The sequence below is a fragment of the Phyllostomus discolor genome, chromosome 2, assembly GCF_004126475.2.
Source record: "Phyllostomus discolor isolate MPI-MPIP mPhyDis1 chromosome 2, mPhyDis1.pri.v3, whole genome shotgun sequence".
NCBI classification, from domain to species: Eukaryota; Metazoa; Chordata; class Mammalia; order Chiroptera; family Phyllostomidae; genus Phyllostomus; species Phyllostomus discolor.
Genome location: NC_040904.2, coordinates 153,674,581 through 153,687,760, shown reverse-complemented (window position 1 = coordinate 153,687,760; position 13,180 = coordinate 153,674,581). Strand labels below are relative to the sequence as shown.

Here is a 13,180-nt window from a genome sequence, read left to right as displayed (position 1 = left end):
GAAACTATTTATCTCTTAAAATTGCCACACTAGCACCCCATAATTAAGACAGTCAGAGGTCATGGACCTATCAGGACAGTCCCAGTTTGGGCCCATTGTTCCAGTGTATCTGTCAGTAGCACCCCTTTTGCTCCCCAAAGGGCCCTACTTGGGAAAAGTAAAGTTTGTGGTCATGCTACCTATAGTCTGCCTAAATTTTTCTCACACACACACACACACACACACACACACTCACACAGGCACACTCACCTTGCACCTCCCTTAATCTTGTTCCATTTGTGTTCTTGGGCCACTTCCAGCTTATTTTCTCAAGCCATTTTTCTATTAGGTCATTTCTTTGTTCAGAAACTGCCAATGGCTCCTCCTTCTTGACTGCATAAATTATAAATTCTTCAGGTCCTATAAGTACAATTATTTAATTCTCTGTGTGCCATTTTAAGATGTATGCATGTAAAACACATACCTATGTAGCCCAGTAAGTGAACTTTCTATTCCATGTAGGACTGGCAATTTCTCACCATCACTTTTACCTGGAATTTCTTTGTCCCACGTTTAGCTGCTTAAAATCTTCTTTAATCTTCAACATTCAGTTTAGACAGCATTCCTGTGACTGACTCCCCGAGGCAGAGCAAGGCATCGTGCCTCTGCAACGTGAGAACACACGTCATTAATGCCTTGCTTGTAGCATGAGACATACACTTTCTCTTGTCCTGGCAATTTTGAAACATTCCTTATTTTTATTTATCAGTTTTGTAAAGTCCTGGAGAATTTTCCTCAAAATCTAGGACAGGTACATAGTAGTTGCTTAACATACGTATTTGTTGAATGAAGAAAAAAAAGTATATGGCTAGTCTACTTAGGTCATTCCCACAAGATGATTTCTTAAAACTGTAATTGGAAGCTTTTTTTAAAAAAAGAATATTTCCACAGTATTATGTCATTAATTACTGTACCCAGAGGAATTACTGCTTCTGCTAATCTCTTGGATCCAATACTTAGAGACATAAATATAAGTGACACTAGTCCTGCTACTGCATTCAACGAGATTACAAAATAGAAAGTACACTTAGAAGCGGATGCTGGAAAAATGCTTTCACAGATAACAAAATGTAGAATATATTGCTAGGATTAGCTTAGGGGCACCGCCTAAGGTGACGCTACTAATGTGGTATTGACAATATGCTGGCATGCTCTTCTGCACAGTTGGAAAGAGCTATGTCTATTTTGGGGACTTTTTCTTCCAAATTAAAAAAAAGCAAGGTATCTGACTGATTTTTAAAAAGAATGTTCCAAGAAACAACACTTTCTAATTGGGATGGGAAAAACAGAGTTCACATACAAGACAAAACTTGTATGTGAATGTATTTTTTATTTTTTTATTGTTTTTCTGTGTATGTGGATCACTATGTATAGAGTTCAGGAAATAAATTAGTTTTCCTTTCTCAATATTGCACCAATAATTTCATCTTTTTTTTAGGTTATGTCAACTTCTCTTAAATTGGTAAAAGCCTAAATATATATTTAATTTAAGCACCTTGCATGTCTGTGGTAAACAAGATTATATAATAAAATCAATATTGCAACTATTTTCTAATAAACTATATTTTAAATTTTATATAGCAAAATATTTTTTGAAAAAAAAAAAGCCAACTTATGCACAGACCTGTTCCTAATTCCGCAGTGTAACTTTAGACTTTAAAAGGGTAGTAACAAAAGAGTAAGCATTGGATGTGTTTACTTTTTCTCGGAATCTTACAACAACAAACTCACCAGAACACACACACACACACACACACACACACACACACACAACGACCCCCCCCTACAAACCAGAAAATGGCTCTTTCTCTACCCACTTCTTTCCCTGCTTCCTACAATCAGTTTCATTGCCACAACTACCAACAGGCTTAAATATTTTAAGTATTTTCAAGAATTTTATTTATTTTATTTTTAGAGAAGGCAGGGGAGGGAGAAAGAAAGGGAAAGAAACATCAGTGTGTGGTTGCCTCTTGAGTGCCCCCTACTAGGGACCTGGCCCACAACCCAGGCATGCACCCTGATTGGGAATTGAACCAGCGACCCTTTGGTTTGTAGGCTGGCACTCAATCCACTGAGCCACAGTAGCCAGGGTTATTTTAAGGATTTTTACATATTTATGTTGCTTAGGAATTGAGGAAAAACTAAATATGAATGAAAACATATTAAAATACTATTTAAGAACAATTAATTTACTTGGTTGTATAAAAGTAGAAGCCAAAAAAAAAAGTGGAAGCCAGTTGTTAGAAATCTCTTGTACTCCAAACATTTAAAAATTGGTGTCGGGGTCTAGAAGCATGGGTCATTCAGAGGATGGCTATGTCGTCAACTAAGAGAAAAAAGCAGGAAGAAGAAGAAGATGAGTTTAGAGGTGCAGGTGGAAATGAAACACTCGAATTCTTAGTCATGTATGTATGGAGTTTAGGAGAAGGAGCTTAGCTGCAGGTAAAGATGTGGCAGGCATTGGTGGCAGTAGTTGCAGCCATGGCTGTGAATTGAAGATCTCAAGAAAATGTGGAAAACAGAAAAGTAATTCAAAAAGTTGGGAAGGGAGTATGGAGATCATTGCATACAAGATAAAATAAGTGGTCAGTTGCCAGCAATGGTATGTGGACCCATGGTCCTCACCGCCTCCTCCCCCAGATGTCCCACCATATAAAGAACCTACGTACGGGTCCCCTGCCGTCTCCGCCCGTGTGCTCAGCTCCTGATAATTGGCATGGTTTTTACTTCTCACTGGACCAGGCTCACCACTGAGGCATGCTATGGACAGCAGTGAACGCTAAACCCTGGGCATGCTATCAGCACTCAAGGAGAGCAGGGAAATGAAACCAAGGGGAGTCCTTTTTGGGCCAGATCATTAACTCATATTGAGTGACATCCTGTTTCCCATCTGAGAAAGGTAAAGTTTTGTCGTGCCATTGCTCTATAAAATGGAGCTTTTCTGTTGGTTTCCTGAAACTGTTCAGCAAAATAGGACACTAGTGCAAGGCCTGTTCCCAGCAACTGGCTGCACCTTCCTTTCTGAGGAACAAAGTGAACATCTGTAATGAAGGGTGAAATCTCCCTGGTGTGTTTAAACTGACAACCTTGACTTCAAGGATCATTAGATTTCAAAGACAAAAAAAAAATCAAGGTGATATTCATTGCATGGATCAGATGATGAGGAAATGAGGAGTAATTTGAGATTCATTCACAAGAAAAAGTCTGAAAGGTTTTCACATGAATAGGACCATAAGAGTCGGGAACTCCAGGCTCCATGCCCAGCTCATTCTCTCTGACATGCTAGAAGACTTGGTCTTCAGGCCACTGCAGCTGCCACCTCCACACCGAGCAGACAGTATGAACTTTTCAAACCTTTCGAATGGTATGTGTCTCTAGGTAGGCTGGCTGGGCACAGGATTTGTACTTTTGCCCAATTTTGGCAAGGCAGTTTTTGTAATCCAATAAAAATGCTGCATTCTATAAAGCTAATTGCAGAACAAAACTTTAACGTCTCCAGATGAAAAATGGGATAGGCAGATCCACTGAAGGGAAGGAACATGTTGTTTCCTGTGTCGTGGCTCTGCCCTCTTAGAATAGTTCCATGAATAATACGTATGCACAGTAAACTTTTATGACCATATTTAGGTCCCAGCAGCATGTGGGATTTTGTGCTAGTAGTTGCTGATGAGTACCACAAATAGGAATCCTTTATATCTACCATATCCATAGTAACTAACCCGGCCCATTTCCATCGTGCTGATTAGCTTCCAACCTGCTGGCCACGCTTAGGCTTTATGGGATCCAGGATTCTTAATTCATATAACACCCCAGAGACATGGGTAAGTGCTTGTCAGAAAAGCAAACTTAAGTGAGGGGTTTTAAGAGATTTGAAGAATGCCACAAAGTACCCAAGATGATAATTTTTGACTCACTTGTTAATTTAACTCAACAGTGTTATAAAGTTACATAGCCAAAATCAGAATTATGAGTATTAGGGCAATACCAGTATTTTCTTGCACCTCTTTGAAATATTCTGTTACTGACTTCATCATTGGCTATTTAGTAGGTAGCACACATTCACCTTGCATGTGGCAGAGATTGTGCAATTTCCTATTAATGTTCATGATCTTTTAAATATAGAGAAATATTTAGCATACTAGAAACATGGTTTAAATTAATGGTGTTAACATTGTAATGTTAATATGTCCTTGTTTTTCCTAGGGCACACTACAAATGATTCTATAGTATTTTCCTTTAGTTTGCATGTACAATGTCCATTTGAACAACAGCATAACATTGTTGGCCTGTATTTGTTAGCTTACTTAACTGCAATTATATTATTATAAAAAATTATTATATAAAAATTATTATATTTAAACCTAAATTAGTCCTCACACTTTCTAAAGTTTTCATATTTGAATGGAATGCACCAGAGTGACACTTTTCCATTTCTCCACTCCCAAGACGGGAAGACACTTGTTCCAAGCATCTGTGTCCTCACCTGTTTTTCACTAATATTCAACTATTGTTCCCAGGTAAGTGATGGAGCAAACACTAGGAATTACACCAAATATGTAATTTCTATGTGTCCAAGGTGGGTGGGCCTATATTTTGGAGAGAAAAACAGTTCACAAACATAAGAGAAAGAATGGAAACTGAGAATTACCCCTAAGGAGACATCTGTTGTTCACTCAGCGAACATTTATCATACCTATGCTAGGGCTAGGCACTGTGCTGGATATTGGAGATGGTTTAAGTCCCCTGTTCTCATCCATCTTACATTCTAAAAAGGAATTAGGAAGAATGGTCTAGTTACTGAAAAATAAAGATGATCATTTCCATCAGGGATGAGTTATGAATTAAAATGAACCAAGTTAATGTGATGTAGAGTATTGGAGTGGGAGAGATGCTTTACATTGAACAGTTTGGGTGGGCATCATGGAGGACGTGCTGTTTGAATTTAGTGCCCTGAATGGCAAGAAGGTAGATCTGTGGCTGGCATTACAGCAGATGGGAGGAGGGAGTTAGGAGAGGCTAACTGAGCATTCAACTTTATTTGCCTTATCCCCTGGGTTAGGTAAAATGTGACTGGATATGTTGCAAGTATTGCAAAAGGCAGATGATAGGCAAGAGAATTCATTATATCTATTCTTGTGATGCCTATATGCCTATTTGTAAGCTTCAAAGTGAAATAAATATTGGCTCTGCCTTTTTAGGTCACCTTTTATTCTTTAGCACAGAGGTAAGAAAGTCATCAGAGTAGTCATAATGAGAATAGTTGTTCTTCTTTTTAACACTGCTAACGTAGAAAAGAATAACTGGCACATAGCTGAGATATAGCCAACTTGCGTCAACACTGCTTGGTGTTGTTCTCTCTTGACTTACCTGAGTCAAATTGTTGTTTCTGCCTCCGCTTTCCCTGTAGAAATGAGAGAGAGAGAGAGAGAGAGAGAGGGAGGGAGAGAAATAGAGCATGAGGGAAGAGAAATTAGTTGTGATTTTCTTGTTTCAAAACACTGCAGAAAATACAGTAAAGTAGAAAACAAAATTTGTGAAGAAAGAGATGGAAAGAGATGCATGAGCCTCCTTATTTGTGAGTGACATTACTAGTTTGTGTAACAAAAAATGTTGACACTGAATTGTGGGCCTGCCCTTGTTAACTGCTGCTCCTGAAAGTAGTTAATGGCATGTACTCTGTAGCAGCAGCCACTTGTCCTGGTGCTTGGATGAACAGATGTCTAGCCCACTGAGGCACTGAATTCTAACTTTTTGCTCTGTTGAGAACCTCTTTGTTTTTGGATTCAAAGGCAGCCTGACAGTTTGGAGACCTTCTCAGGAAGGGGAACCTCTGGAACTTAATCTGTCATGGGGAGAGCCAGGAACCAGCACACTTGGAATGGTATCTGAGCGAGAGGACGCGGAATTGGCTGGCCCACCCTCCCTTAGTGAGCATTTATTTTGTTTAAGCGACAGAACTAATTATTGTGAAAGGACACAAAGGAAAGGGAAAACCAAAACCCTATCCTCATGATACTGACAAATCAGTTGGACTGAGCACACAGGAATCAACTAAAACACACTTCCGCCAAGTTCCAACTGTGTAAAAGCGGAGGATATGAGTCTTGCGGGGAATGCGGAGTTGAGGCATGACTGATTATAGTCAGTACGTAAGTGCCGGCAGAAGAAACATTTTGGGTGACATTTGAAGGAAGTGAAGGAAAGATTTGAGTTAATATACATAAAGCTTGTCATCTGAACAAGGCTGGAAACACTTGGAGAGCAAGGAGGTGGCTTCTCTTCCTTAGACATTTCCCGAAGCCCCTTGTTATTCTGTAGCATGTTTGCCAAGAGCTTGAGTGACAGCACTTGGGTGCCATGTTACTAAATTGAGAAAGGGTTGGCCTTCCACTCTGCCACCGATAGGCCACCCTAGTTGCGGTTAAATTACAGAATGGAAACAGCTGTCACAGGCACCTGTAGACCTGTCCCTTTTTTCTTCCAATGTCCACTCACTTTTGAGCTCTTTCTCCCTTCAACATTGCTCACAAAAGAACCTGTCCATCTGAAAGTGAACAAATATCCAGTCCCCTTGTGCACAGGCCTCACTGAAAGGAGAGAAACTGTTGAATATCACTGGAAATGTAAGGCTCTCTTGTGACTGTAAAGTCTCAGGGGAAAACTAGTGGTTAAATTGCTAAGTTTTTTAAGTCCCAAGCTTTTTACACTTGCAGTAGAGATAAGGGCCTGATCTCGCAATATCAGGTTTCTGGCTTTGTCCTAGCTTCAGTTTTGGTTGTTTTTTTTTTTTCCAAAATGCCATTTTCATTTGTTGTGAGAGTTTAGACCATGTCAAAGAGCTTCTCTGAGTGGTAAATGGTTTTACAGAGCACACAGAAAATGGAAACTCAGTATCTTCCTGGAGGCAGTCTGCTGCCATCAGGGAGGAGTTGGGTTAGTCTCCAGTCTTGGCTGTTTCTGAATGTGGAACAGGAAAGGGAGAACTGAGGCAATGAGTCATCTCATTTGGGCCCAAAGCACCAGTTACCTTGAATAAGGAGAAAAATTGAAGCAAGAATTCTCTGCTGTTTTGTCAATGGTTCTTGTCCAATTCAGTACATCCTAAGAGATGGTCTAGGGAATGATGATATGGCAGAAAAAACCCAGGTAGTATCATCAATCAGTCTTGCTTGTCCTCATCTAACTCTTGTACCTAAATCTTCATCAAGGTCTATGGAAATGCTAGCATCAATCTTAGTAAATTACCAACTAGATGATTAATGGTTTTTATTGGTTATTTTTGATACAATAATGGAATTCTAGTGTTTTGAAATTGAAAAGTAAATTAAGAATTTGTGCCCAAATCCAAATTATAGACACTATCACACTAGAAATACTAGTACTGCCCCAAACCACCAACATATTATGAAAGTGTGAGTCTATTAGATTACTATTGACTTTCTATAACATATTTTAAGAGACAAACATTGGTAAGCTGCTATACCTCCTTAATCAAAGAGACAGAAACCTTTGCAAAACATTCAGTTGATGGAATGATTAGCTAGAATAAATCTAGGCACTGTTTTCGAAGGATCCTACTCACTCAACTAAATACCAAATAGACTTTCATTCATTTTTGTGTGAAGTTCCCTGGACCATTTTAGTTTGGATATACATCATTCGAAATACAGTATCATGACCACCATCATCATGTACATATATAAATTAAAGCAAGACGGGGGAAGGAATACAGTGGATCACAGGGCAACTCAGAAAGATGACAGCAATGATTAGGAATTGAAATGCAATGGTTGTATTTCAGGGTCCTATCCAGCAGATGGTAGTTATTATAGCTCTTCATGTTCCACCTTATAGGCTGATGGATTCTCAAGTCTGATCTGTCACTGTGGTCTACACTCCCTTCTAGCTATCTACTGAGGTCATCAGGGAGAAGTCAGAGAGAGTGCTTTCAGTAGGTAACTCCTCAGACATCATAGTAAACTACCCTCATTGTACCGGCTCTTCCCCATGAGTGGACTACACGTTACTGCTCTATTTATGTATTTAAGAAAAAATGTTTGAGAAATACAGTTGACATTTTATTCTAGTATATACTACTTGGAGCATCATTTCTCAATGTAGGTAATATAAATGGGGCAGCTAAACACAGTCGTGCTTAATATTCGTAAATCAATGCTTATTAAATGCCTACAAAGTACCAGGTATTTTTCTAGAGACCTCAGAATAAACCTTCAAAGCCTACTTGATTGGCATGATTTTATAAACGGGAAACCAAGTCTCAAAAACTTTAAGTAACTTGCACAGATACACAGAGAGTAATAAAACTGAATCTGGAACCCAGGTCTGTCATATGCCAAAGCCTATGATTTTTCTATGCCATGAGGCCAATCCAATTAGAAAGATTACAGAAATCTTAGTTCTTCAATCCTTTTGACACTTAGCTTTAGGATTAAAGTCATTGGCTATGCTTTACAAAAATGTAGTGTTCAGTATTCCAATCATATATAACAGGCATTTATTAAGCATTTAACATAATAGATTTGTGTGCAAGTACGTAAAATGCAGTTCTTAGCTTTAAGAACTTACAGTCTAAGGGTAGATATACATATGTATGAAACTTCTGTTTGTTTTGAACCCCGATTGTAAAACTTATCTTGTTTTATTATTTAATCCTTATAAGAGCTTATACAGTAGATATTTTATAAATATTTTGCCAAGTATAAATCATGAGGCCTTCATTCCAACTAGGTAAAGTAAGGAAAAGTCAATGAAGAAGATGGATGGCACTTCAGCTGAACCCTAAAGGATGGATGGGATTTTAGCTGGAAGGGGAAGTTCCTGGAGAGAGTTTGCCATGTTGTGTGAAAAGCAGGAGCAAGACAGTGAGGTAGGGAACGCAGGGTGTGTTCACATAGCAATAGCTAGTTTGGTTTGCATAGTGTAGATCAGGGCCATCGCATGGGGACGAGGCAGATATGGACGATGAGCCCAAACAATAGGAGATACCCAGTTGTGAGGGCCATGCACAGCATGCCTAAGGACATTGGGCAGCATAGGAAAAGGGAACATATTTCTGTGTAAGAAGATGATCAGATCTGATTTGATTTACAAAAAAAATATAAGCTCACTCAGATGCCTGCATCACTAGCCATAGGTAGTCTCATAACAGATGCATTAGACTCACAGTCATGCATTGCCTGACGACATTTTGATCAACAGTGGGTCACATAGATGACCGTGGTTCTGTCAGGTTTCAACACAGCTTCATTTCTTGTAAGAAATGGGAGGATACATGGTTCAGGAGGAAATTTTTTTTCTCTGATGCGAGCAGTATCTGTGGGGCAATAGATTCACTTTTCACTCATAGTACCTCAATTTCACACGCACAGATTAGCCCCAGTCAGTCAGCTGCTGACCTGTTTCAGCACAGAGGGGCCTGTGCCTCTGGCACTGCCCATTGGGAGGGTGCTACAGCCCTCCCAGATCCAGCTCGATGGGCTTCAGAGTACGCCGCTGTAAATTATTTCTTGATCCTATGCAAGGACACTGGTCCACAGGAACTACCTTAAAAAGTATGAAGTGCCACTGCCCATTTAGTGAAAGCCTCTGTGGTAGTGTGGAGCCAGCCTGCCCCTGTACCTGGGGAATATTTTCAGGTTGCAATTATGTGAAGAAGATAAGTTTTACTTATTTTATCCATGCAGTACCAGAGCCCCTTGTGCCAGATAGGGTCAGTGGAACCAAAAACAAATTTCCAAGTCAAAATATTCAGTCCTCAGTTCTACACCCCATTCATGCTAAATAAGCTTAAAAAAAAAAAAAAAAGAATACAATGAAGTTCTCTGACCTGACCGCTGCTCCAACATGCGAGAGCCAAAACCACACGGCCATTACAATCCCCTGCGTTTCTTTCTCCCTCCCTCTTGGTGTCTTTTTCCTGATGATCTCAGGCCACCCTCACTCACTCTTGACGGTCATTATAACAGTGGTCTACCCCTCACCCAGCCAATTTTTTAATATTTCCAATCAATCCAGCACTGACAGCTTGGGTGTTCTGTTTCTGCCTTGGCTGGAAAGAAGCAGGGGAGAGGCTTATGGGGCAGTGTTTACACGGCAGACCATGTGTGCATTGATGTCCTGGGCCTTCACATTCACTCCCATTTACCAACACACCCAGGGCAGCTTCCAGCCAGGGTCTGTCATGGTAAGTGCCCTGCACAGATGTATGATTTTTCCTGTCTTATACCATATTTTTACTGTCCCTTTCAATGATTAGACACACCAATACTTACTATTGTGTTACGGTTGCCTATACTATTCAGTAACTCAACGTGCTGTACAGGTTTGTAGCTGAGAAACAAGAAGCTGTACCATATAGCCTAGGTATGTAGTAGCTATACCGTCTAGGTTTATATTGGTGTATTCTGTGATGTTTGCACAGTGATGAAATCACCTAATGGTACATTTCTCAGAATGTATTCCCATCATTAAGCAATACATAACTGTATTTGCTGCAATAACTTTCTTCCTTAAAACAGTTTTAAAAATAGATATCTATAATACAGTTAATTAGTACTTTATAAGATGATTTTTATACTTTCTTAATACCAGGGGCTGGTAATCATCACGTCTTTTGATTAACTTGAAAGTGAAAAGATTTACTTCCTTCTAGCAATCTAGTCTAAATGTTAGCAGCCTGAGAACTCTCTCTTTAATATTATTAACTTCGTACTACTAGTTCACTGCATCAGTCTATTGCCTCAAATAGATGTAGACTTCTGGAGGACCTCATTTTTACTTTTTTTACTACCTCCTACAGCACTGCAGAAATTGTTACTCAGTGAATACTTGTCAAATGGATGAAGAATCGAATGGATAGCCTTAGGTTAACTATAATTTTCACTCTCATTATCAGGGTGAGTGATTAGTCCAGGGTCACCGTGAGACTTCTGAAGAACCACATTTCTGTAAATTGCCAAATATATAAATTCCATGGTCTCTGCAGGTCAGTGGGTTTCTCACCCACAAATTCTGAAATAGTAGGTCTGGGCTGATGGAAGAAGCTGAACTGGATGAGGTTCTTCTAGCGTAAGAGTCAGCAAACATTGGCCCACGGGCCAAATGTAGCCCATCACCTGGTTTTGTATGACTGGCAATCTGAGAACAGCTTATACATTTTTTAAGTGATGGGAAAAATCAAAAGAATGGTAAAATTCGGTGACGTGTAAAAATGACAGGAGATACAAAAGTCAGTGTGCATAAATAGAGTTTCACTGGGGCACAGCCACATTTACTTCCTCGTGGACTGTCCACGGCTACTTCCACTCCGCGGTGGCAGAGTTGAAGAGCTGCCACAGCAGCCACCTGGCCTGCGAAGCCTAAAGTGTTTGCTCTCTGGCCCTTTACAGAAAAAGTTTGCTGGCCCCTGCTCGAGTATGTCTTTCTGGCCCTTTTAATTTATTCATATTCATTTCTTCCTTTCGTGTGCAAATGGAAAATGAATTTAAGTTCATTAATAGAAGCAAGAAACCTTTAGTTTTGCCTCCAGATGTTATTTTTTCCTTCTCTTGAGAATCTTGAATGTTCTGTATCTAGATTCTCAAAGCTAAAGAATAATGAGGTAGAATATGTTTTATCCATTACCGTATCCCTTTACTATGGGGATCCTAAAAGTGTGGTTTTCCCTTTAGGTTAGAAAGCTACATTCCTCTTCTAGTCACACTCCATTTTTAGTTCACACTCGGGCTGTCAGCTCCGCAGCACAATGCCAAATGAGCTTCTTAGGATCTCTTAAAAATCTCTTCCGGTTTGGTTTCTGTCCATATCCTACTCAGGTAGTTTTCCTCAGAAAGGCTCAGGAATAGTGGAATCAAGCACTATTTCTTTGGTAATGAAAAGCGTATTTAACTTCTGTTTGGTGTGCTAATGTTCCAGTAACCTACTGGTTGCCTCCTGTGTTGTGCAGCTTTGTCTGCATGTGGCAGCATCACGGTTGTCTTGGGTGTAGGGCTCTTTCAGCATAGCAAAAGTGGGTGAGACACCCTGTTGTTTGTAGGCTGAAGCCATTCTGATATGACAGAAAGGCAACTGGATGCAAAGTGAAAAATATGCTCACCCTTTCATGTCATTTATTCACTCATGAGTCCATTGTAACTGGGCCTCCAAACCCTTCCTCCCATGGAAAGTACTCTAAATAAGGTCACCAATGACTTCTTAACCTTCAAATGCAAGGGTCACTTCTCAGTCATCATGCTGGTGTCTATTCTGAAATATCGGACACTGACCATTCTTCCCTATTTCGAACTCTCCTTCCTCGGATCCCAGAACCAAACCAGTCCTGATGTTTCTTTTCTTACCTGAAAGCTCCTTGTATCTGGTAGGCTCTTCCCTTTTCTACCTGCCCTTTCCACATTATGCATCTCCAGGGTTACATCTGAAGGCCTCTATATTTCATTCCATGTGTCCATGCTGAGTAAGCTCAGGATAATCTGCATTTTATTTACTATCTACATTTCAATGACTGTATTCTTAGTGTACTTGAGAGCACCATAATTCCCTTGATCATTCTTAACTCCCTTCTTTCTCCATTTTCAACACTCACAAATTATTTTTTCATCTGTCATTTATTGCTCCATATGTTTTGAGTTTTATTTTCCTCTATTCCCACTGATACTTCCTCTTTACAGGTCCTTATCATCCCCTCCTGAACTGTTTGCATGAGTCTCCTGCTATTTTCTCTATTGTTTCTAGTCGTCTCTCTTTGACCACCCCCGATATTACGGCAAGTGCTGTGTTGAACACAGAAACCTTATCACTTTCCTGCCAAAAGCCTTCAGTGTCAACCAATTATGGAAGCAGTAAAGTCCAAATTTCTTATGTTGATTATAACATTAGGCCTTGCCTGCTGTCATTTGTCAGTTGTAGTCTTTATTTCATGAATGCAGAAAGACCAGTTTTTCTAACACCTACACACCTCTGCTCTCATTGCCATATTCTTTACCTGTATCTCCATCTGTACAAATCTTAACACTTCTCCCAAACCCCAGTTCAGATATGGTACCCTCTCCCCAAATTAGTACCCCCTTCTCTTTGTCATCACAAGGGTTTGCACAACCCTCGAGGAGAGCCCATTTCCTAGTGT

The 13,180-nt window shown here is 39.9% G+C and overlaps 1 protein-coding gene across 2 annotated transcripts in view; it reads left to right on the top strand.

Moving 5' to 3' along the window:
- Positions 1-13,180, top strand: part of HMGA2 (high mobility group AT-hook 2) — a 131,282-nt gene that overhangs the window by 33,036 nt on the left and 85,066 nt on the right. The gene's annotated exons all lie outside the window — the stretch shown is intronic.